This window comes from Cupressus sempervirens, chromosome 3, assembly GCF_028749045.1.
Source record: "Cupressus sempervirens isolate cs-2001-9-10 chromosome 3, ASM2874904v1, whole genome shotgun sequence".
Lineage (NCBI taxonomy): Eukaryota > Viridiplantae > Streptophyta > Pinopsida > Cupressales > Cupressaceae > Cupressus > Cupressus sempervirens.
Genome location: NC_143120.1, coordinates 606,768,175 through 606,795,193, shown reverse-complemented (window position 1 = coordinate 606,795,193; position 27,019 = coordinate 606,768,175).

The following is a 27,019-nucleotide window of genomic DNA, read 5'->3' as shown; positions in this document are numbered from 1 at the left end:
ATGGACTCAGATGAGTTTGAATTGATTGTGTTGCAAAAAAAAATGAGCTTTTAAGAGGCTATTTGCATGGAGTTGTGGGCCCTATAGAGCTAGATAATCCAAAGATCACTCTTGATGTAACACTAGAGAAGAAAGAGACTATGAATGTATAAATAGACCCACTTTGGAGGCATGTCAAAAATGGTGGGATAATTTTGAGAAGAAAGGTGTACATATAATATAGGGGAACTTGAACCTCTTACACCATATTCAATCAAGTGCAGATAAACTAGTATCCATAGTGAGCTAGGATTTTGGATTGATGGATGAGGTACATACCTAGGATAAAGACCTACAAGTTCTTCAATAAATAAAAGGTCAAAGCTATAATATTCTCATGGAAGTATATACAACTATGGAGGTGGGTAAACTTGATGATTGAATTTAAAAGATATATGTCGGCAATAAAGTCATGAAGGGTCTACATGCATATATTTAGAAAATAAGAGATCAAACTCAAGAGAATATTTTGGAAGAAGAAAGGTATTAAAACACTACTTTCCTTGAGATTTTTGAAGTATGAGTCAAAGGCTAATCTCAATACAGTGTAATTAGTAGTCCAACAATTTTGAGGAACCTTTGAAGATGCTTCGTCAAATTAAGATATCAAACAAGCATTCAAGGCTGAAGAGGTATTGTTGGAGCTGGACACTAAAGTTGAGGATTTTATAGTAACCCAAATAGAAGTTAGCATATATCAGCAATTAGTAAAGGATAAATATAAATCTTTAGATTTTCTTGAAGCCACCCAAAAATAATAGAGAAATTAAAAAAAAATATCTAGACATCATTTTGGTATAAAGGGGAAGAAAACTCAGATACTTGAAATTCAATTTTGACACTTGGAGGAAAATTTTGCATTTTTGGAACCTATCATCAAGGTATGCAGGTGCATAGATGTGCTATTCTCAAAAGTGCATTGATAGTTAATTTTCCATTGTTATATTAAGAGCATTCCATGCATTAAAAATGCATGTTAATGATAATTTAACTCCTAGAAACATTTAGAGAAGAAAAAAATTCTTTTTTTTAGAGCTTCTAGTGACTTTCATATCCTCTTGCAGATTCCTTCTTCTTATCTACTTCTTCTTTCATTGCTTTAAGTCATGTAAAGGCTCATGCACCCATTTATTGATATAAACAAGGGTGGATACCTACTTAGCACCATTTAGTGAGTCATTTGTATATAATTAGATTTATTTTATTAAGTTTGAACATGATTTGCATTTGAAGAACTCTCTCTCCTAACACAAAAGGAGGAGATGATTTCTTATAAATACATGGATGTAATATGTACTCTAGGCTACTATTTTGATGCAATAATATATGCTATTGGTTCTCTCATTCTAAGTGTAGTCTCATGTTAACAAATTTTGTTGACATACCGAGTTGGAGAAAATATCACCTATTGTTCCTGCATAACTTCTTGTTTCGCATGAGTGTACTTTCTTTGACCTTGTGATTTTATGAGAAGTGAAACATGTTTTGGTTATTATTGAGTTCCTATAGATGATTGCATTAGTGGAATTTAGGAAGTGTTGTTCCTATTTTTATTGGTTTCCTACCCAATCTTTTCAACAATTTAACTCGCAAACATGTTGTTACCGTGGTTTATGTCCATTAGGAATTTCTCTTTCTAGTTATTTTATTTAAGCTATCGTTACCTCATCTTTTTAATTTTCTTTTCTAACACTTGGTTAAAATAGGAATTCATATAGTTCGATTGATAAATTTCATTCATCATAAACCAAGAAATACCAAAAATATATCTCTTTTGTGGTTACTTTTCAAAACAGCAAATCAAACATCTAATCCAAAATTAGTCGAACTAGTGAAGGCCTCCTCATGAACATACACATTTATCTTCAATTGGGAAGATTTTAGTAGGTCACAATATCACCCAGAACCTTGGAGCTGATCCTATATTTTCTTTTCAAAAGAAGGATTTGAAAGGATTCCTGCCATTAAGCATTGATCAAAATGATAGCTCAAAAAATTTAAGGAAATAATGATTATTTATTTGTTTAAAACATTAAAGTGAATATATTTATATGTATTAAAATGAATGATTAAAATTTATCTATATTTTTCTTGTATTTAAATGCATATATTGTTGATAAATGCACTATTTATTTACAATGGATTGCAACCTTCCAATCTTGATACACCAGCCGAGCGCCATGGAGGCGTCGATTCAAATGTGTATCATAGTACTAAAGGTATATATTTTCTATTCAATTTTTTATTTATGAATTATTAATAAAAGTAAACATTTTAAATTGAATTTGGTGTAGTAATACAAATTTAACTATAATATGTGTTGAGATTAAGAAAACATCTTGTATTGCAATTGCAGGGGATGTAGAGGTTGTTCCTAATGAGCATGTTGAGGTTCAATCTATTAGGCAAGATGATGTGTTTGGACAAGGTAAAGAGCACTACAATGTTCTTTAAGTCTCAATTTTTTTAAATTTAACTCTTTTATTTGTTATTGCAGAGGACCCACCTTTGCAAAGGACAGTGAGTTTATGTCCATGGGTGAGAAGAAATTTTGATGACGACATGAATACGCCTCTGCAACAATATAGGGAAGGAGAAAAAAAGAAAAAGACAAAAAAAAAATAATTCTTATTTATGTAACTTATTTGATAATGACTGATGTTTATGTCTAGATGTTTTAATTATGTTCTATTGAATTCTCATGTGAATGTTCTAATGAATCTTATGTTTTAATGTTAATGTGAATGTTCTAATGAAACTTATGTGTTAATGAATGTTATCATTGATAATTCATGAATGTTAAACTATTATTGAAACCAAGTGAATCTCAACATTAACCTATGATTGCATTACAACTAACTATGTAAATATATTGGTTTCAAGCAATGCAAAAGGAGGCCATAGTTCAATATGTTATCTCAATTCATATGCATACAATATCAGGTGGAGCTAAAAAATGCAACAGGCTTGCATTTTTTTAGAGGTCTTTAATTAGATATTTTAAGTTATAGATCATCACGAACATTGCAACTTTTACTCTTATAGGAAAGGATAATATCCTCAACATGCAAGAAAATCAAGAATTTCTATGTGTTGGCTTGCTAAGGACATTCACTTGGCCATATTAGCTAGAGTTCTAACATTCATAATGGTCTATAATTTTGAAAACTTAATAGACCTATTAAATAAATTTAAATGTGGTACTTTTTTTCAGCTCCGCCTATTCTCCATGCATATAGAACTCAGTTGCATGTCCATTCTCTATTAGAGTGATAGAATGTTATTTTGGATGGGACAAAAAAATGGCATGCACCAGAAGATGGGAAAATGATGTCACTTTTGTAGGTTTTGGAACCTTTTTTTGTTATATTTTGTCACATGTATCCACATGAATATGGATATTTTGTCACACATATCATTTAAGAACATTGTTTTCTTCATATTTTAGGTTGAAATAGATGTATTTTTTCCATTGATAATCTTGTAGTCCCTAGATAGCTCAGACAACCCATTTCACCAAGGATGTGTGTTACAAGGTACATGTTCTAGAATATATTTTTGTCATAGATGATGTAGGAATTCTTAGAGATGTATGATCTAGAAGTACCAACTTATCATTGTTGTATTATTTGGTTTCTTTTTTAATGTACAATTTCATCATTTGATGTGATATGGGAAAGACAAAAAATCTCTAGATATACATATTTTATTTTCATAATTTTAAAATAAATTAAAATTTAGAATATATTTTTTGATGATGGATTATAAGATTCCAATTCTAGACCTAATTTGAGTCATGCATATATCTAGCTAGGTTTCAACTTTCAAACAAACCTCTTTATTCCTCTTGTAAAATGAAATAACCCAAAGAAGATTTCCAATTTGCATTCACAATTTGATTTAAGTAGAGTTGAAGTAGTCATGCTCATTATGATCAAAGACAGTGCTTCCATGGATTTCCTATTCATGAGTTCAAAATTTATCCCCATTATTTATAGGGCACTATAATGAAGCCCATTATTTTTGTAGCTCATCCTCTAAATCTACTACCTACAAATAAGTTGTATTTTCAATGAACTTCACACTATTGAAAATACTTTTTTGAATAAAATAAATCAATTTTCATAAGAGATCAAAATTAAAAAGATTAAAAATATAGTAGATTAATAACTCTAAGTGAAAAGTCAATCTTGCATAAACCAACCTTTGAAGAATGATGCAAGTCAACAACGCACAGAAATGGTAGAGAATACAAAAGAAGTTAAATAAGAGAAATCAGAATAAGGGAAAGAGTCAATATATCAAGCTTACGATTAATAAAGTATAAGTTCTTTTGCATAAATTCTAGTTTTTTCTAGTATAACTAATTTTTGTATGCCCGATTTGAATGTATGAAATCATTTGGGTATATCTTTTTTCTTTGGGATTTAATGAAGGTCTATATGTTTATAATGGAAGTGTTAAAGTGTGTTGGTTAATAGTTTGTTCTCCCACTAGATTTTATAATCTTGACTCTTTGATACCCAATGCATGGGGAGAAAAAAGGCTATTTACCAACAAATGGGTTAGTGCATGTATTCTATCAGTGCCCTCTAAATTGATTAGGTATAACTCACTATGATTTGTAATAATATGCAATGAATATGTTTTTATGAGATCAAAAGTTTTGATGTTATAAGCTCTTAACATGAGAGTAGTAAAGGATAACTGAATTGTTTGTAGGTACAAAAAATTTAGGCAAGATTAATTTGAATAATCTATTACACTCAATGGAATGCTTGTAATAGATTATCTTAATACTTTTGGAATCTTAATTCTATTTTAGATGTAGGTTAACCATCTATATGCAAAAAGAGGAAGAGAGGAAGAAATGTACATAAAGAAGCAAATGGAATTTCTTTAACTATTATGCTTGGATGAAATGGAATTCAATAAGTTACCAATAGATTCATACACATATATTCTTCAATTATGATTGAAACTGTCTAATATGATATGAAACCAAAAAGAGAGTAAACAAAACCATATAGGAAGAAAGTAAATGGAATTACCTTCAGTGTAATCACCAAAATGCAATGGAATCCATATGATTACAATAGATTCACTTATGATTGTCTTTCAACTCTTAATGTAGAACTAATCTATGCATGACCAACAAAACATGACAAGAAAATAAGGTAAATGGAATTACAGACCAATTCACCATCAATTTTTTGACCCTTTCATTGTCAAATGAGGTTATATTTATAGTTCTTTGTTATCCTTTCGTAATTCTGGCAGAGTGATAGTCATATAAAAATGAGAATAAAATAGGAAATTATCCAATCTACATTGATGATTTTGAATCCATGATATTCTTGTATGCACCATGACTATTCATCTTCCTATCATTTTCCAAATCTTGCAAAAATTTACTATTTTCTTCATGTTCGGTCATTTTATGCCAAATATGTGTGTTTCATATTCCAATGTCACTACAGTTTTCAATTTTGACCATCGATCCTAAATTGACGAAAATGATTAAATCATTTTAAACCTTTACTATTGTCGTTGTATTTCCTTCTATAGGTCCATCACTCCATGTGTCTCATTATCACTTCCCCACATTGTCTAAAATTTGAGCATGTTTGGAAAGCAAGAAAGAAAATTTGTGATCTTTCTTTGATTTGATAGTGGTAATAAAATGATGTTAAGTTTCTTTGTTTTGGGGTGCAGGTCCCTCTTTCCAGCTAGGTGCACCGTAGTAGACAAATAGCAGTAATTTATTGCTTAGAAACTCTAATGTTGGACCTCTTTTCTCTATGGAATTTTGTGGAATATAATAGGCCCCTCAAGATATGTGTCAAATCATTGCTTTCCCACATTGTCTAAACCTCATGCATCTTCATAAAGTAGGAAAGTGAGCATAATAGGTCAAACAAGATCAAAAAATTCTGCAAAACTGACCCACCTCTATCATTGTCAAAGAAACCAAACAATGATAACATGCCAACCCTAGCCTTTATTATGATAGTTCTCTTTTATGGCTCAAAAATTGAATCTAATCCCATAGCTCCATGTGTCAAACCATTGCTTCCCCACATTGTATAAAATTCATGCATATTCAAAGAGTGTGAAAGTGATGTCCATTAATCTTGTATGATCTAATGATTGAAAGCATTCTATTTTCAATTTATATTTTAATGGGACCTGATCTGACAGGTAACCATTTGACTTTTCAATTGACCAATAGCATACATTCTTTCATTAAATTGACTTTTCAACTTAATGATGTGGATGATTAGATGAGATTTGATTCATTGATTTGATTTCAACTTTGGTCTTCACCACCTTTGACTTGGTTCTTTCACCATTTCTAATAATTTATTCACTTCTCTTGTATCTAAATTCAACTAATTCTCTTTGTAGTCCATTCTCACAATCTATATATTTTCTTCAAGCTTAATCTTCAATGTTTTTCTACTGTATTTTCTCTATATATAATCGTGATTTCTTCATTCTACCTGCATTATGCCTTTAATGGAACACTTGATCATAGAATTAGGGTTTCGCATAGATTTGTAGGAATTCTTTCATGAAGAACTACTTCTCAACATGAATTTTTTACTTCAACATCATTAGGAACAAAAAAAAATGAATTAATAGAATATCCAGACTTTCTTCTCATCAAGATAACGCATAAAAAATGATCCAAACCCTAATCACCTAGCTTTGGACTAATGCAATTCCCACATGATTTTTCACATTAGGTTAGCTCAAAGAAATGATGAGAAGAAAGATCATCCTATAGGAAATCTAGACTCGGACTCAAGACATTGACACTTGACTTAACGTAAAACCCTATATTAAAAATATAGACTAAAACTTGGGCAACAATTGGATCTAGGGATTCAAGCATGATAATGCTTTAAAGAACTCTAGTAATCTTTGGTTCTTCACAAAAAAGGTGATAAATTGAAGAAAAAAAGAATAGAATAAACTAGGAAACATGAACAAACTACCTAGGAAAGCAACCAACTAAACTAAAGAAAATAGCATGAAAGGAAAACCTACCTATCTAGCTACTATACATGGGTTACCTACTTTCAATTTTGCATTTGATACAACTTCAGATCCTACCCATTATAAGAACATGATCAAGTTTCTCCTAAGGGATATGCCAAATTGAAGAAATTATTTTGATTCACTTGAATAATTTGAAAACACTCTTTCCACAAGGGTTGAAACTTGGAATGCATACCTCTGGGCTCATGTCTCTTATCCCATAAAAACACCAAATCACCTTCCATAAACTTTCTAGGCATTGCCCTTTTATCAAACAAATTCTTTATCCTTCCTTGATGCTAAATAATTTTGTCAACCATCTCTTCCCTTTCTTCTTGTAGCTTAGTGAGATACATGATTCTATTCTCTAATCCATCTTTGAAAACAACTTCTTCAATGGCAGTCTTTAATTTACATGTAGTAAGTTTAAAGATAATGGTAAATTAGTTTTCACTCCATAGACTAATTCAAAAGGTCAGATACCAATATCTCTTTTAGGTGTGGTTCTGTTAGCCCATAAAGCATCATGATGTAAGGCCCACACTAATACCCTATTATAGATCTAATGAAATGAACGTGATTAGGAGTTAATTAAGTTATGAATGAAATTTTGTTACTAATAATGATTTATGAGATCCTATTAGAGACTAATGCAGATTTAGGCTATTATAAGTCTATTACCCATTCAGTAGCATTAGGTTGAATAGATAAGACCACATGAAAATGAGACTCAATATGTTCTAGCTAAGAACCTAGTCATGAGATTCAAGGTATCATCCACAAGGCAATTAGGAAAGATAAATTAACATTCACTCTAGTGAGAACAACAATGAATGTAGGTTATAATGACAACAAGACATATGGTTACATTTAGAAATCAGTTTTAAATTATTATGACATAATTATGGAATCATTCTAACAGTTGGAGGAATCAACCCTAGAAACTCACACACAAACCCCTCGTAATGTGATAAAGGGATATTGCTAGGAATGTCACTATGTTTAACTTGATTGAAAGGATACTAGTTAACTAGTCTACATATTAGTGATTTTTACTTAGGACATATATGCTGAGATCTATTGTACATATTGATTTAGTAGATATGACTTCAGTGTTTCATGATTATAAGTATGGTGATAGAGTTTAGAACGGTAATTTTGTTATGCCAAGAAAGATAAATGTTGATACACATATTTTGATATTACAATGTTTTGAATATTTTATGGAAATGATTAGATGAAAGTTAATTGAATATGTTAATTCAATTAAGTGATATTGGATTATTCTTCACTTATCTACATATATTTCTATATTATTTCATTGGTCTACTGACATTAAGTTGAGTGTGCAAGAAAGTTGAACAATGGAGATTATTCAGGGAAACAAGGTTTAAACCTATGTGAACAAGATGAAGCCAAGGTGAATATTTGGAAGATTCAAAACCTTTTTGTATTGTGTTTATTTCGTAATGTGATTGTGCATGGGTGTTATAAGTTTAAAGATCATGATTAATTAGTGACATGTCATCGTGATGTGTAAAGTATTTAATGTGTGTGTATGTGTTATTTGACACTTGTGTTGTCTATGTGTGAATGACATGTCATATAGGATTTCTAGGCATGAAGTCACTTAACCTAAACTAATCTCATTATGAAATTAAGTTAACCCATCTTGGAGAGTGTTAGGATGAGTCACCTTCTTGATGGAGTTCAAATTAAATTTGATAGGAACCTTAGAGAGTCTAAAAGTGGTTCCCAAGTGTTATTTTGGTGAAAACAAGTCACCCACAAGGTAGTAGTATAGGTTGGGGTTCTATATATAACCATAAGTTGGCCTAGGGGACTTAGGATACCCTCTAAACTAGTCATTTTCAAGCCAATTCGAAAATCAGAGTGTCACATGACTTCTTCCATCATTCCACCACTTGGGTAAATTCCATTTGGTAGAAAGGTACAAAGGTGTAAGAGGGGTATGTGAGGATGGAAGTGGAGGTCTTTTTAGGGAGCTTATGCTAAACTTAGTGGTTGTTCACCCACTCTCTAATTGTAGAGACACCTAGGGTTTAAGGGAAGAATCATTGAAGCCAAGCAAGGAAAGCTCTTCATCACCATTATTAATCATTTTCTTGGAAGGAGGTTAGTGCTTCATGCCTTGTTCTCTCTCATCTCATGAAAATTGAAGATGGAAATTGTAAGAGTGTTTCTTGTAGGATCCATGTGTTTTTATATGGTGCATGTTGTGAATGTTTGTGTATGTGAGTGAACATGTTGAATCTATTTGCATTGGTTATGGTTTTTTTGGATTGTGGTCATGGATTAAATGTTGTGTTGGGTGTGAAGGATTCACTCACCCTTGGGAGGGAACAGAAGCCTTGGGGTCAAGGGGTTAGTTGGGCTCAACATTGAAGTTGAGAAATCCTTCACTTGGAGGGGGGATAGTTTCATGGAGTATGGGCTCCATTGAAACCATATGCCTTCCTATTATTTTATGCGAGGTATAAGTGAGGATATGTGAAGAGGAGAGAGTGTAGATATCCTTGTTGAGGCATGTGTTATTGATAACCTTGTTGTGGCATGTTTCTTGGAAGCTTTATTGAATTATTGCAATTGCAAAATTTGTTGTTCCACAAGGATATGGCATTTTCCTCCTTGAAGAGCCCACCTTCATCCAATGTTTATGATTCCATCTAGGAATCATTGTGCAATCCTTGGTTGGGGATTTGTAAATGTTTTGTTAAACTATGGTATTCATGTTGGCTCTTGTTATTGTGATGTTGTTTGAATGTATCCCAGTTGAGCCTTGTTTCCCCTAGCATGGGGGTGGCCTCCTAGAGGCCTATGTTGGAAGGTGAGCCTCCATGGTTCTAAAATTTTGATCTTTGCAGGTTTTTTAATGCACTTGGATGCTTGGAAGTCATGAAGATTCCATTGAATAAGAGGAGGGAATACTGTTGTAGTTGGTTTGATAATGGAGCAACAAACTCCATCTTGTTATGTGTTTCTATTTGCGATTGTAAGAGCGTTGATATTGCTCCTTCATTGTCACTAGAAGGATTGTGCATCATCTTGTGTAGAGATCTTAAAATTATGTAATGTTGACAAAGAGTCTACCGCCTTATGTTTAGTTGTGATAAGTTTTTTGTATGTTATAGGAGAAATAGAAGAGAGAACTCCATTGTATTGTTGTAGTAGATCTATTATCATGAATAAGAATGTATTGGGAAAATAGATGTAGTATCATGGTAGACATTAGTAAGATGTAAATAAAAATAGCACCCTATTATCCCATTATTTTCCATTCTCATAAAAGTAAGTAGATGCATCCTATGATAAACCTTGGTTCATATATAAGTGTAAAACCTTCATTCAATAGTTAATGGAATTGTATTAAGATCATAGTCATGATATGGATATCCATCATGGAATTAGAATACTTGGTAATTCTTGAGTTGTATTAGAAGAAATTGTAATGATAGGAAGATTTTCTTTGTTGAATGTTTTTGTCATCTTAGCTCTATTATATAGTATATGTATATGTATATTCGAATTGAATCTTTGCATGAGAATACAATATTAATTCTTGATCCATTGTTATCTAAAATTCATTATTCATATATAATAGTAATTAGTTAATTTCATAAATAATCCGATCATGATATGTATTTGTCCTTGCATTGAATCTATAGGCCAAATTGATTAAGTAAATTCAATAATCTAGACCATACATAGTATATGGAGTAACTCCAAATTATCATTGAAATAACATATCAAGTATACCTTAGACTATAAGGATAGGAAATCAAATGGTTGGCATAAATGCATAAGTGCATAAGAAATAACTTGTTTTAGGTGCCCATTCAACTCTCTAGAAATTGTATGGAGAACAAATTAAGTCTCTCCCCAAAATATAGAGCATTATATATATATATATATCATGTGACCCATATGTCACCCTTTTGGAGTACATCACAAAGAAAAAAATTAATAAATATATTTACAAATAAATGCATAATCTAGGACTATGTCAAATTTAAAGATCATAAAAGTCTACACCTAAGAATAAAACTAGGAAGTACTAAATAGGAAATCCCTCCTCCCAAAGTATAAACTATTAGATATAAAACTCAAACACTCTTTGACCAAACCCAAATGTAAAATGTATATAAACAAAATTTTAAACCTTGTTGATTTCCTATGTACCTTTTGCAGCAAGTTAAATACATTTTAAAATGTAAATGGGGCTGTGGAATTGACCATGCCTTGCTTGTAATGATGCTACCTTTTTTTTTGACATGATTATGTGTGTCCATCCTTCCAAGGTGTCCAGCATGAGGGAAATATTCCAAATTTTAAGAACCAATGAAACAAGTTCTTATTTTTTCCCATATATCCAATCATGCCTAGGAAAAGGAACCCTTACTAGCCCATAGCCTGAGACTTGGCTTAAGTCACCTAAATTCATGAGGATCTCTTTGATTGCATAGAAGTATGTAATAAAGAGCATGAACTAATCTATGTCAGAGTTGTCCATTTCTTGGGCACTTCCAACATGGAAGAGGAAGTATGCACCAACCTAGGAAAAGATGGTGCCTAGGGGAGTGGAGAGAGGAATAGGGTAGTAGGGGGAAATGTGTAACATGGGTTAGAAGACTGTTAAAGAATTATTAATAGAGTATTTTAAAAAAGGGTGTTAGTGAGTAGTGTTAGGAATGTAGATGTATGAGGTTAGGAGATAATAGTATTAAATTAGGTTATTAATTTATTATGTTAGTTGTATTTTAGGTAAGACTAATACAATCAAATATTTAATCTTGTTTTGAGGGATAGGAGATAAGTAGTTAGTAAGTGATAGACTTGGATTTAATTAAGTTAGGATTATATTAACTTTTCAGGGAGTTAGAGTTTAGATGTTAGCTTTTAGTAATCATTGTGAATATTAAGTAAAATTTAGTTAAATTATTGGTTTTTGTATGAAAATTTGGAATTTAATTACATTTAAGTTACTAGATTATGTTTATGGTAGTAGATAATATGTAAGTTATTGAAACTTAGTTATGTTATTAAATCATTCAATAAGGAATTAGTGGAATAGTAAAGAAGAAGAGAGAATTAAATTGGAGGGGAGAAGTGTAATATTTGTTGGTGCCTTGAATTTGATTTCATAATTTATTTTTCCTTAGATTGTTAATGATATGATCCCTGGTCAAGATTTAGGCTTAATGTGTCGACCTTTGCATAACCTAGGTATTAATCAACACTAAAATGTCGACAATCAATAATCAAGTCCTAGAGGAAATTAAAATGATAATAATAATAATAAATAAGTGGTACAGAAGTAGTTAAGCACATAACGATCTTATTCTTGTAATCTGAGTTAGATGTTAATCAACATTTAAAAGTGTTATTTTAGAGGTAGTAGAGCTAAAATGAATAGTACATATATGAGTTTTCATGGTCAAGTAATGATATAAATTAGAAGTTAATGAAATGGCCATGTGCAAGGTAATCAATGAATTTGGTATACCTTTAAAATAAAAGAAGGTAATAAAAGAAACAGATGAAATATTAGAATAAAATGAAATGGGATTGGTAAATCATAACACATCGATGCAGGAAACTATGTTTCATAATTACATACGTAATGTCTTACCCAAAGGATAGGATTTGAAACTGATATGATGACTTCACTGAGCTATTATGGTCAATTAAGGTTAAGAAATAAATTGGCCTCGCGGCAACTTGGTGTGCATGAGATCAATGATAAACAAATCTCCTTCCACCAATTAACTTTGTTGTCTCCAAAAACTTGATGGTAAAATTAGTACCTTCTATCATCCTCGAGGAAACATAAACGATGTGTTGTCACTCCACAGATCAATAGAACATTCATAGCAATTATAGTTCTTTACACATTATCCTTAGTTTTCCTATGAAAAAAAATTAAAAATTTAGTTTTGTTTTGAATCTTATTGTGCCAACCTTTCTAATTATCTAAGACCAATTTCTTCAAAATATTAATTAGGTTCTTGTTACTAGACTTAGCCTACCCATTTCCTTGAGGAAAATAATCAAAGTCTTTTCCAACTTGGATACCATTATCATAGAAAAACTCAATGATCTCTGAGGAAGATAAATAAGATGCACTATCCATATTCAACTTTATAGGAACTCCAAACCTGATCAATATATGCTCCTTAATAAAATTGCATACAACCTTTGATGAAGTCTTCTTCATTGGCTTAGCTTCAACCCATTTATTGACATAATTTGTGGCAGTTAATATATATGAGTGTCTCTAATTGTAAGGAGTGATTTGGCCTATAAAATCTAAACCCCACACTAGCCTAAGAAGTAAAGAAGATAACTGAGGTTTTCCAATAAACATCTTGCATTTCTCACAATTAGTCACCCACCTATATGTATTTTTAAACATACCAGGCCAATAATAACATTGTCTCAATATTTTTAAATGCAGTGACAATGTTAGAAAAATGTCCTCCCCATGCTTCATCATGAAAAGATCTTAACAACTTCACCTAATGTTCCTTATCCACACATCTTATAAATGTTCCATCAATAGATCTCTTATACAAGACATCATCATGAATTACATATTTTAAGGCTTTAGTTTATAGATCTCTACTTAGCTTAGTAGTTAATCCATCAAAGCATTCACCATATGTTAGAAAGTAAGCATGGTTTGAGAACCATGGATCCTAAAGACTTACCATTGGAGTATATTTTTCTTTAAATTTTTTATCCTCTACCAAGGCTTTATAGAGTGCATTACCTCTTACAAGTTTAGTTGGCTTAATTTCTATACCATATTCTTGGACCTTTGCTATCCAAACTCCTTTATTATTACAACCAACTTCTTGTTGTGTTAGAATACTTTTTACTACAGAATCTAGCGCATATATTACTGAATGAGAATGCAACACATAAAACCTAAAAATTTTAAGGGCTCTCACCATTGAATATGTATGTTTCTTTATGCGTTAATATTTTAGTTCTCTATTCTTTAATGTTATACTCATGAAAGAAATTGGAGCTTGTATTCTTGCTTTATTTTCTTGCATCAATATAGTTGACATAGTATGTTATGAGGCATAACAGTAAATGATGAATTCCTTAGTGTAGTTAGAATGAACAAGTAGAGGGGATTTGGTAACGACATCTTTGATATATTTAATAGCCTTTTTCCCAACATCACTCCATTTGAAATTTTTATTGTCTTTCATCATATCAACTATCTCAAAGAAATTAGGTACAAATCTTCTCAAGTTTTTCTGGCCAAAGAAAGACTTCACTCCATTTTTTCTCAATGGAAAGCTTAATTGTTGAATAAATTTAACCCTATCTAGATCAATATTTACTCTCTAGGATAAAATATGACCAAGCAGCTTGTCTTCTATCACACAAAACATTGACTTCTTTGGATTCAGTGAGATACCATGATCTATACATATTTGCAATACTTTTTCTAGATCATTTCTCTTCTTAGAAAAAACTATCAAATCATCAAGCTATATGATAATAATTCTATCTTTCAATTCTTCAAAGGTCAAATTCAAGCCATGCTAAATAGTTTCACTTGCATTGATTAAGCCAAAAGACATTCTATTATAAGGAAAAGTACCCCATGGTGTTGTAAATGCAGTTTTGAATTAGTCTACTTCATCTACTTGAATCTAATTATATCCTGAAAATCCATCTAACATGGACATCATCTCTGATCCTGCAACAGCTTGTAAAAGATGGTCCATATTAGGGAAAGAAAAATTATCTTTGAGTGAGGCTTGATTTAGATTTCTAAAATGTACACAAATCCTTATCTCTCCATTCTTCTTCCTCAGTGGCACAATATTAGCTACCCAAGTGGAATGATGAATAAGGTATATAATCCTGGCCTATGGCATTTTTCCAATTTCCTTAAAGAGTTCTCCTTCAACTATAGAATTATAGTTTCTTTGTTTCTACCTGAATGGTGTTCCATCTGGCTTAAGAGGGATTTCATGTTTGAAATTTCCACCCATGAAATTCTTTAGGTCTTCATAACTCCAAGAAAATACATCTTGAAATTCAATGAGTAATTCATGATCTCTACCCTCTCCACTAGTGTGCAACACTTTCCTATGTTTATCATCTTTGGACTGACAGCTATCCCTATATTGATTCCATCATATTCACCACAAGTTTTTCCTTTTTTAATTTTTTTCCCTCTTTATGTATGCATCATGCCTACCAATTTTTTTTCCCAAAGAGATTAGATGCAATGGAATCTTATTACCTTCCAATTGAATCATATTAGGCTCTTTTTTCTTCTTATCCTCTATTACTAAATCATCACCATTTGCATTAGTGCTTCCCTCAAAATACAAGCATTCAAAAGGATCTTCCCCTTAAATGAATTTTACTATGTATTTATCATCTTCAAACACCTTCCATGAATCTTCATTACCAAGGAGATTGGGCTTGAATAGAACTTCTACTTTATAGGTTTGATCCTTGAAATTAGGATGCGGTAAGAGCAATGATGTAGAAAATAAAAAAGAAGTGGCTCTTGAATTTAATTCTCTGAGTATTTATATAATTGAAAAGGCATCCAAACACTCAATTTCATCCCATGCCTTGTTATGGTATCTTCTCAATCTTGTTTTCTTTACTATATATTGATTTCTGAATTGTTTTACCACCAACTCTGCATCTCCTTGAGCTTTAATCACCTTGACTCCCTTTTGTTTTGCTGCCATTATTCCAAGGAGAAGGGCTTCATATTCTACAGTATTGCTAGTATTTTTAAAATCTAACTTATAGGCCAAGAAATTCATCTACCCACTAGGTGATATCAACACTAACCCTACACCTAAACTGATATTATCACAACTGCCATCAAATTCTAGAGCCCACAATTGATCACCTTTATTTTGTTTTGATTCTTATGAGATATTAGGGGTGTTAGAGAAAAGCATGTAATTACCAAATTGAATTTGATGGTACAAGATTTGAGATCTAGGGTCATCTAATTTTAGGATGGTAAATTTTTCTTTTTCTTCTAGTTCTAGCTTTACCTTTCTATCTCCAACTTGAATAGTGGCACAAGGCCGGTCTAGTTTTATTTCTCTCCCCATGTCTTTGTAAAAAATTATACTTAGGAGCATGCCATAGCTTGCAAGAACATCTGCAACTAAGAAGGTAAGTTTGAGTCTTTTTGAGGGATAGACAAGCAGGAAAAATTGAGCATCTTTAATTTGTCCAAATAAATGCACATGTTTTGCATTCATTGAATAGAATCTACCAAAGGTTTTGGTCAGTGGAAGCCCTAAAGATTTTGCTACAAAAGTAAGCATTATGTTATCAAAGGCTCCTGAATCTATGATGCAATTAATTAATCTATTTCCATTGGTGAACAAGGAAATGTAGAAGGGATTTGGTTTTTCATTTGGGCATGTGGCTAAGACAAGAGGTTCTTCTTCTTTAAACAACTTAGGGAGTACAAAATCTTCATCAGTTAAAGAAGATCCATTAGTATTAACTTGTTCTTTATCTTTATTGCAATGTTCAACTAACCTTTTCAACTAATCAGGATTAGCTTTCAAGTAATCTAGTGGAGAAATCTAAATTTTTGTTTCTTCATAGTATTGTATTATATCAAAAGAATTAGGTTATTTACCTCTGTGTTTCTCCTATGAAGTTGAAGTTACCATGCCTTTATCTTTATCAATTTTGTTTGATGGTGCATTATTTTTCACAAGAACTAGATTGTTGATCTTATTTCTATTCTTTTCACTTCTACTCATTACTATTAACTGAAGTCCTTCTAGAGTAGAAAAATAGTCACCTCATGTCTCTAAATCTGATTCATACTCCAAGAAAAAAAATTTAGAGTCACCACAAGGAGCATGATCATCCTCACTTTTAGGGTATTCAACTATTTGTTTTTTATTATCCACCATCTACCTATATCTGATCATATCAACACATGTATCTCCATCATGGCCTGCCCTTAAATGAAAAGCACACATATTTTGTCTCTTAGGATAACCTTTGATTACCAATATTTGTTGGATAGGTGGTATTTTTAATTCTTTACCTCCATTTGGGTTTCTATAATCTTCTTGATGAGGTTGATGAAAAGAATGAGTAGGCCTATTGATTTGTTTCTTAAATGAAATGAACTCATTAGATAATTTTTGAAGCATAGCCTTAGTATTGTTAGAAGTACTAGATGTATTACTCATACTTCTAGAATGAAATTCTCTCTTCCATTTTCCAGAGGCTATCATGGCATCCTCCATCTCCATAGCTAGTGTCTAGGAAACTTGCAAGTTTGCTACATTTTCTCTTCTAATTTGATATCCGAAAGTAGGAGGCATAAAACTAATGTAGAAATTCTTCTTATTATCATTTGTATATGCACTTATAGTAGGTATTCCTTTGATGATTTCCTTGAATCTTGCATTAAAATCTCTCATGGAAATTGATGGTTCTTTCTTTATCTATGCCAATTGCAATAACAATACTTGCGCATCCTCTATACTTTTGTAACATTCCTCAAACCTTTGCTTCACAGTGTCCCAATTTGTAATGCATCATACACATAGGTCTTGAAATCAATAAATAACATTATCCACCAGTGTATCTACAAACATTATGATAGCTAGATCCTCATGTTGAGGATTTACTACACCACACCTTCTAGTAAGCACTTAAGTGTTGTTCTAGGTGGTACCATCACCATTAAATTTTGGAAAATTCTTTGTTGATACTCTTGGAAGATAATTGTTAGCTATAAGGGAAAGAGGACCAATAGCATTTCCCCATGGTTGTGTCATAATTACTTGTGCAGTGAATTGATTTGTTTGAAAAGTAATAGAAAATATGAAGGGCATGTTAGAAATATAAGATAGGCTATGTTACTGAGAGGGGAGGGGTGAGTCAGTAACCAATAAAACTTAATCTTAATTCATCAATTAATCCTTCATATGTATTCTAATCTAATTGTATGCATGAAAAACTAAAAGCATTAAAGCATTCATACACTTTGACACACAATATGCTAATCCATAGACCTTCCAAATAGAAAGTAAAACTGGGATGGGGATGATACCAACAAGCTTTAGTACTATAGTATAATGTTGGCCTATTAAGGCTTACAATGATCACTGCTAATGATCTACCCCATTAGGAGCAATAAGGATTGTTAGGTCCACCTTGCAAAAGGATTTACAAACATACAGTGAAGTATGTACTTGGTAAAGAGATTTACAAAAGACTATTAAGTCTACCTTGTGAAAGGATTTAATTGTTCCACCTATTAGGATGAACCAGTTACTAATCTTTGGTCTAAAACTTTTATTTTCTATATGAGATTCCTTTGGAGTATAATGATCACCTTGTTGTGATGGATAAATCTTTTCTGCTCATTATACTGCTTGCATCCTTCTTAATTCACACTTTTGATCATATAATTATCTTTTCATATTCATGCATCATTTCTTCATTCATTGGATGTGATACAATAAATTACATATATACAAATCCAATTTTCAATTAATCAAAGTTTGCTGCAATAAAAATTTCACCAAAATACACAAAGTCAGCCCAATCGTAGGTACTTTAGTTCTGAAGACAAACTCGATGAGCTTCTGACACTCGATAACCATTGTCAATGTTTGGCATCATCATGCACTAGATAGACATAGAAGTTGGGCTCATACTAATCACTTCCAAGTAGTCTAAACTTGGTCTACACTGGTGATTTGGTGAACAATGCAAAACTTAGCATATAAACTAAATCACTTGGTTGACACTACATACCTCAGTCAACACTATCACTGTTAGCTCAATATAAACTAAATCACTTGGTTGATGCTGCATAGCTTGATCAACACTAGATTGACATTACTAAATCTGCAAACTTGGTAAACACTAGAGAGCTTAGTTTGCATCAAGAAACTAGGTAAACACTATGAAACTCGGTTTACACTGATAATTACTAACTTAGTAGATACTACTTAGTGTGAATTGAATATTGTTCCTAGAACTTAGTAGCAACTGTAGAAGTCATTATAGCCTGAATTACTTGGTTAACACTATAAACTACAAGATAATCTTGGTAGCTACTAACCATCTAATTAAGTGTGTATGTGAATGATAAAAAAACTTGACTGTAATGTCAACAATCTCCCCCTTTGGAATTAGTGACAAAAACACTTATCAAACAAAATTGAATTAAAAAAAAATTCAAAAAAATCTTTAGTCTCCATCCTCTGTCTTCAACTTAGTAACATACTATGTTTTTGAGACTTTTCAAAATTGCTTTTGTAAGAGATGTTTATCTAAATTTTGTACATGTATATGTATAATATTATGATGCTTCCCCATATATATATATATATATATATATATCTATATATATATATATATATATATATATATATATATATATATATATATATATATATATATATATATATATATATATATATATATATATATATATATATATATATATTCAACATACTTTACATATTATATACACCTTCTCATCTTCTCCCCCTTTTATTGCAATATCACATGTTCACCCCTTTTTACATATTCTCCACCTTTTTCACATAAATGCCAAAGGTGTGTGTTATATGGTTATGCCAAAATGTGACAAGAAGTTAGAATGTATCTTTTAAATAGTGGCATTGTCTTGTCCCAATCTTCTTGCAACACCTTGCTTGCATGCAATGCAATCTGAACTTCTTCTGATAACTCCATCATGTGATAAGCTATGGAGAAATTGTTATCATGGATGACAATTATGGCATGTGTAATGTGTTTTTGCAATGCATCCATATTTGGAAGAATCATTCCATGTAAATATACAAGTTTGGCCCTTATCCTAGGTTCTTCCCTTAGTAATTTTGCTTGCATATCAGTTAGAAATCTAATTTTTGTGTAATAAGCAGAACTGTAGCTCAGGTCAAGTGATAACTAGTGTGCACTTTCCTTTAGGTCTTCATCTATCTTGGAGATTTTATCTTTGATTTCTTGAGTAAAGATAGATGTATCACATAGTTTACTAAATAGAGAAGTAAAATTGTTAGTAGAGGTTTCTAATGAGCTTAGAATAGTAGACAAGTCTACTTGATATATTGCAATCTTTTGTGCAACTAGATCCAATATTTTGTTTTCAAATTTCTTCTTTGCTCTTTGCAATGATTTTTCTAGCCCATTCAAATCTTCATTGAATTTCTAAACAACTTTTGCTAATTGAGCCAAAATAGTTTGAGTGGTTTCAACCTTGGTGTTGAGTGCATCTGCAATAATGTTCTTTGCATCTTCTAGCACTTGATTTTCTTTGTTTCTCTACTCTCTAAGCCTATGTTGCTTAGCTTTCTTCTATGATATCTCACCTACTATATGCATTTGATCAAGATTTGAAGTAGACATATCCTAATTTAGAATAACTATATCCTCATCAAGATCAATGTCTTCTTCCTTATCTTTTCCTTTGCTAGAAACCTTAGTACTCAGTTGAGGCTTTCTCTCAACTATCTTTGTACTAATTACTTGCATACTTGGAATAGTAACAATAGTGGAAATAAAAGGAATAGCAACAAAAGAAGATATTACACTAATTGTAGAAATACTTTGTTGCTGAGTAGCCAAAACTAATGAAGGAGGAAGCATTGACTGCTTGATAGATGAAGTGTTGATCACTTATGTCAATGAAGTACTTACCTAAATAGGTGTGGATATTGGTTGAGTGCTTGGATTTGTAGTGTTTGTCACAACCAGATTGATAGAAGCTTTCTTTGAGCTTGATGGATTTAAATCTTTTCTTGGAGAGTAAAGAAATGAGGCCATAACTATTGTTACAATCTTTTCAGGGTCAATTTTCTCAATGCTTTGAATCTTAGGGAGATTCTCCTAGGTTTCTTTCTATTCTTACTCCTCTTCATCTTTATTATCATCATTTGTTTCTTGTTCATCATCATTGTCCTGTTCTTCCATTGGCATTTTCATCATCTTCTTTATCGCTGACATGAACAACAAAATCACTCTTCTGATGAAGATTATAGATATTCTTCCATGTATTAGTGACATTCTTCACCACATGTTCAATGTCATTGATTAGTATTAAGAAAATGTTAAATTTTAAAGTGACTTTTTCTTCATTCTGCTTCATGGACTCTTTTATTTCTTTGTCACTAAGACTTAGTATGAGTTGCCTCAGATTCTACTCATATATGTCCTTTGCAATTTTCTTATCATGTTCCCATCTTGGCTTGATTCTTTCCACTAGTTATTTGGGAATTTTTTGCGCAAGTTGGTTATGTGAATATTTCCATTTGCCTAGCTTAGACATAATCATGTCTTCAACTTGCTTCTTCTCTTTTGCATTTCTAGTTTCATATCTCAATGATTTCAAATTTTCCACGCAGGCTCTAGAATCAATCTCTTTCAATTTCTCTTGAAATGTAGGTAGAGGTCATTTGAAAATCACATCCTTTGCTTTCTTCACCTAATTTCAATTTCTTTCTAGATGTTTTTCTTGTAAATACTGCAATAGATGTCTTGGTAGGTATGTTTATAATAATTTCTTCTTGATTGGATCTTCTTCTTCTGATTTTGTTTCATCTACCTCATCTTCTCCATCATCTTCAATTACATCATCTCCTTTACCTTCTATCATCAAGAGAGTAGAACTTTTTTGTCTTAGTTTTTCTATCCTTTTCTTTCCTTTACTGACATCCTAACAAAGCTTTATCTCTAGTTCAATTCTAGCTATGGCTTCATCATATGTACCAAAATATGTGGCCTTGGGATCCATAGGTTCATTTAGCAATGCCTCAGTGATGTCCCTTGTGTCATTAACGTTAACCTCATAGCCTAGAGGCTTAACCCAGACCACTCTAGGTTTAACTGCTTGTATGTATACATTTTCATAGTCTACCATAAAATAAACATCATCCGTGTAATATTCTACAAGTTTTTTGGGAATTATGAATTTTTAATTCATCTTTTCTTTGAATGAATCAAAATAATTATCCATGATACTGACATGATTTTCACCCATCTCTACTATATACTCATTAATTGATATAGTATAGGCCCATATTTTCTCCATATAATTATACCTTTTGAAGGGAAAAATTTGTGTACAAAGAAAAATAAATAGGTTAAAAGTGCATCGAAATCACATGGGTTATTCTTCGAAGTTCTAATGCTCTCCATGTTTTTGTTGAATTGGTACATTAACTTAGCAAGGTTGAAGGACATGTTGTTCTTCACCACTTTGAGAATGAGATTAACTACCTCACATGATATGCAATTGAGATGACTGGAGCTATATATTTTATGTGCTATTACATGAATTCCAAACTTCAACTCCATGTCAGCTACACAGTTGATCTTCATACCTCTTCCATCCCATTCAACAAGAGTTTTCTTTTCTAGTTCTACCCGACTTAAGGTTTTGGTAGTCTTTGCCTTGGTCAACATTGGGAGCCCTGTGATTTGATGAATCATTTTATTTGTTAGGATAATATGCTTCTCCAACCATATCTTTCTATTGTGTACACGGCTAAGGATAAATCTTATCCATTTTATCTAAAATTCTTTGGGCATGTGTGGAATGTGGCTTAAACCCTTGGTTTCCAAGTATTGATGCTCAAGTTTTAACACACCATTCACACACAACTTTTCTAAAGTTTCATCCATTTCTAGGGTTCCAATGTCTTGAATTGAACAACAAAAATGCAAGGGAATATCATTAACTAGTAGTACCATAAGTGGAATCTATAACTAAGCTTTGGTAGGAATAAGCATTTTTGCAATTGTTGGACTCAACTTGAAGTATGGTGCTTTCCATTCAACTCCTTGAACCAACATCTCAAACCCCTTCTTGGCTTTGTTTCTAGAGGATGCCATGCTTGGTAGAGTTTACAAAAAATATGGAAAACCTTAACAATGATTGGCATAGATTACTTGGATGCCCAAAAATTGCTCTTCACATATAGCTCTTTGAAAATATATGGTGACAAATAAATTTGATTTCACCCCTTTTGAAAATTTTCACTTTCCAATTGCAATAAATGCTTAGTACATTCACTTGCTTTCAATGATAGATAGTTTTCCACTTGGTTTGAATTAATTTTTTGGTAGATTCATCCATGACTTGGTGTCCATAAAATGATTTAGTTACTCTCGACCTTGCTTGGTAAGGTCTTGCAACCTGACCTAGCTCAATAAGGGCTAGAATTTTGTTAGATACTTAGTGATCCCTTTGCATCTTGAATGTTGATATGGATCTTTCCTTCTAGCTTACTAGAATTGATGTAACATATTTGCTTTAGAATCTTAGTTCTAGTTACTCTTGTGGGAGATCAAGTAGAAATGTTCAAGTCACCCAATTCTTAAGTGACATGTGCTTCATTTTGTAGACTTGCATTCTCAAAATATTTTGGAATCCATTTCCATCTCATCTTCTTTCTGATGTTGTCAGCCTTCGCATTCTTTTCATCTTCAATTATTCCAGTGTTCATATAGTTCTTGGCAAGGTGTCCAAGTTCTCTACAAATGAAACATCTTCTAGTGGTGTCTCTTTTCCTCATGTGATGTTTTACATAGTTTATTCCAATGTATCCAAATTCTCCACAGTAGTGACATCTACACCATGTGTTTAGTCCTAATCAAATATAGCTTTTACAATTTGTTCTATTGGGTTCAATATCTTAGTTTTGCATTCATAAGATTTGTGCCATGCTTCTTGCATTTGTGACATTTGCCTTCAAATTTATGTTTCTCTTTGCATTCATTAGCTCTATGACCATGCTTATTGCAATTATAGCATTTTTCATTGAATTTAGCTTTACCATTACTCCAACATTTGTTTGACTTATGACCTAGCTTACCACAATGATTGCAAGTAGGTCTTGATTCTTTTGAGATCCTTGCTTGGATGATTCACCTTCTTCTATATATCCAATTCCCACTTTGCCTTTCTATCTATATTGGATTTTCTCATTTAATTGATTCATGTCTTCTTGAGATTTCTTCAATTCCTAATGAAACAATCAAATATGATATGAAACCAACAAGAGAGAAAACAAAACTATATATGAAGAAAGTAAATGGAATCCATATGATTATCACATAATCACTTATGATTGTCTTTCAACTCGTAATGTTTAACTAATCTATGCATGGGCAAAAAAAAATGACAAGAAAATAGGGTAAATGGAATTACAAACCAATTCACAATCAAGTTTGCCAACCCTTTCATTATTGAATGAGGATACATTTATAATTTGTTGTTATCCTTTTTTAATTCTAGTAGAGAAACGGTCATATAAAAATGAGAATAGAATGGGAAATTATCCAATCTACATTGATGATTTTGAATCTATGATATTCTTGAACACACCATGACTATTCATCTTCTTGTGATTTCAGAAATCTTGCAAAAAATCATTATTTTCTTCATGTTTTATCATTTATTTCCAAACCTGTGTATTTCATGTTCCAATGGTCACTACAGTTTTGAATTCTAACCATCAATCCTAAATTGATTACCATGATTAAATCATTTTAGACCTTTACTATCACTTTTATATTTCCTTTTGTGGGTCCATCACTCCACATGTCTCATTTTTGCTTCCCCGCATTGTCTAAACTTCAAGCATGTTTAAGAAGTGGGAAAGTGGTGTGCATTGATCTCTCTTCAATCTAATAGTGGTAATAAAATGATGTTCAGTTTCTTTGTTTCATGGTGTGGGTCCCTCTTTCTAGCTAGGTACATCGTGACAAATAGATGACAGTAATTTATTACTTCAAAACTCTGAAATTGGACCTCTTTTCTTTGTGGAACTTTGTGGAATGTAATGGGCCCCTCTATACATGTGTCAAATTTTCTCTTTCCCACTATTGGCTCTTGATTTAACAGTGATTATTATTACCAATAGACAACAAAATTTATTATACTTAGAGGTAGCTAGTGCTCATATTTAGCATGATAAATAGTGTCCCTGGGCCAACTTCACAAAGCACAAATGCTTCCTACACTTTTGGCTCTACAAAACCAAGGTTGGAGTACCTTAGGGATTCAAATATTCACTTGACTCTTACTCTTAATCACTAGAACCAAAAAATATGGTCCAATTTCTCTAATATAAATGTAGAGCAAAGATGAGCTATAACAACTAACAATAACTCATAAATCTCCACAAATTAAATGATGACCACCTTTATGCACTTGATACAATATTTGATTGATTTAAATTTGAATATAGATTGGATACATGCAGTACAATTTACTTTAGTTTATTTCAAATTTATATGACTAGTGCCTTATCCATTGTTGCATAGAGCCCATTATTAGTAGGGGATCTAATTTAGATAACTTGTAAATGAATTATATCAGCTATGATCACCAATTGCCATTCTTATGAAATATCCTTCTTACAAACTCACAGACCCTATTGATTCATTAAAGCACTTCCTTAATTCCTTGAATTAAAAGCAATAATAGAATCAATATACAACCTATCCAAATTACATTCAATCAATTAAACCTTATTTAACTAATCTTAAAGTAAGAAAATTCATAAAATGGAGATAGAAATTGACAACATAGATGTAGTGTTAGTGCCCTTTTATATTATCCTTTGAAAATACTGATACAATAACTACTAGAAACTCAATGAAACTTAGAATATATTACTAGTTTTGTCATTGATATCAAAACATCATAAAATTACAAAGCTAAGAAATAAAGTCAAAAGATTGCACATAAGATTGGACTAACTGTACTTTTGAACAAGGCAAAACTACAAAATTCACAAACCCTTTCTCTGACCTTGGGATCTCACTGATATAGTGAGATGCAAAAAGCTTGAGGTATAGAGAAATGATAGCTATCCCCAAGACAAACGATATTTTATTACTTCTATCACAAAAGACAAATAAAAGTGCAACAAGAAAAAATTCACATCACAATATTCCTTTATGGGAGCACTTTTCTATTCCACCTATTATCATGCTTTCTTTTTCTAGAAAGAGCTAATGATTGGCTTTACTATTATTGTGGGCCCTTAGAGGATATGGCTAGTCAAACTGATAGTGATGTTTCTGGCTTTGATTTGAGCAAGCTCACTTCAACTCGAGGATTCCCATCAACATCATCATGAACTAATAAAACAACATTTATTTTTATTTCCTCTTCTACCATGTCATCAGTTTTGGCTTCTGTGACTACAACTGCAATTGGTTTCTCATTTATGTCTTCTTCTTTCCTCTAATCTCCTAATGATGTGTCAATAATCTTTACATCATCCTACTCCATATCATCATTATTAGTTTCAACTTCTTCCCACTGCTCATCAAAAACAATATCTACATCCACTTGTCAAAAAGGGTGTCATCTAGCCAATTGAACTGCAGAATATCTTGTTGTTTCTTAGTTACATATTCTACTATTCTGTCAATTTCAAGAAAATCCTATATTGAAGAATCAAAGAATAATTTGGCTTTCACAATTTCCTTAGTTGTGGTTGCCCACCACACATGTCCTGTTTCATTAATGACTTTATTTATTCTCAAACAAAATAAGTCATCTAATTCTTTGGCCCATTCCTCTTTACTTTTCAATTTATTCTTCTCATCTAAAGTACATGGAAAAAATCAATTTTTAAAATTTTATACTTGTCCAACTAACTAAAAATTATCCTTTGTAGCTTAGTTCTTTTATCATGAAATTCTGAAAGATCATTTGCAACATCATAATTTTTTCCTATATGATCATGTGATAATTTAATGATAGAAAAACATAAATAGGTGATCTCTTTCCTCCTCTTAATCTATTTTCTAACAATTGTCTTCAAGGCTTCATCATTTTCTTCTATTTCATCCCATACACTCACTATCTTTGCTAATTGTTCAT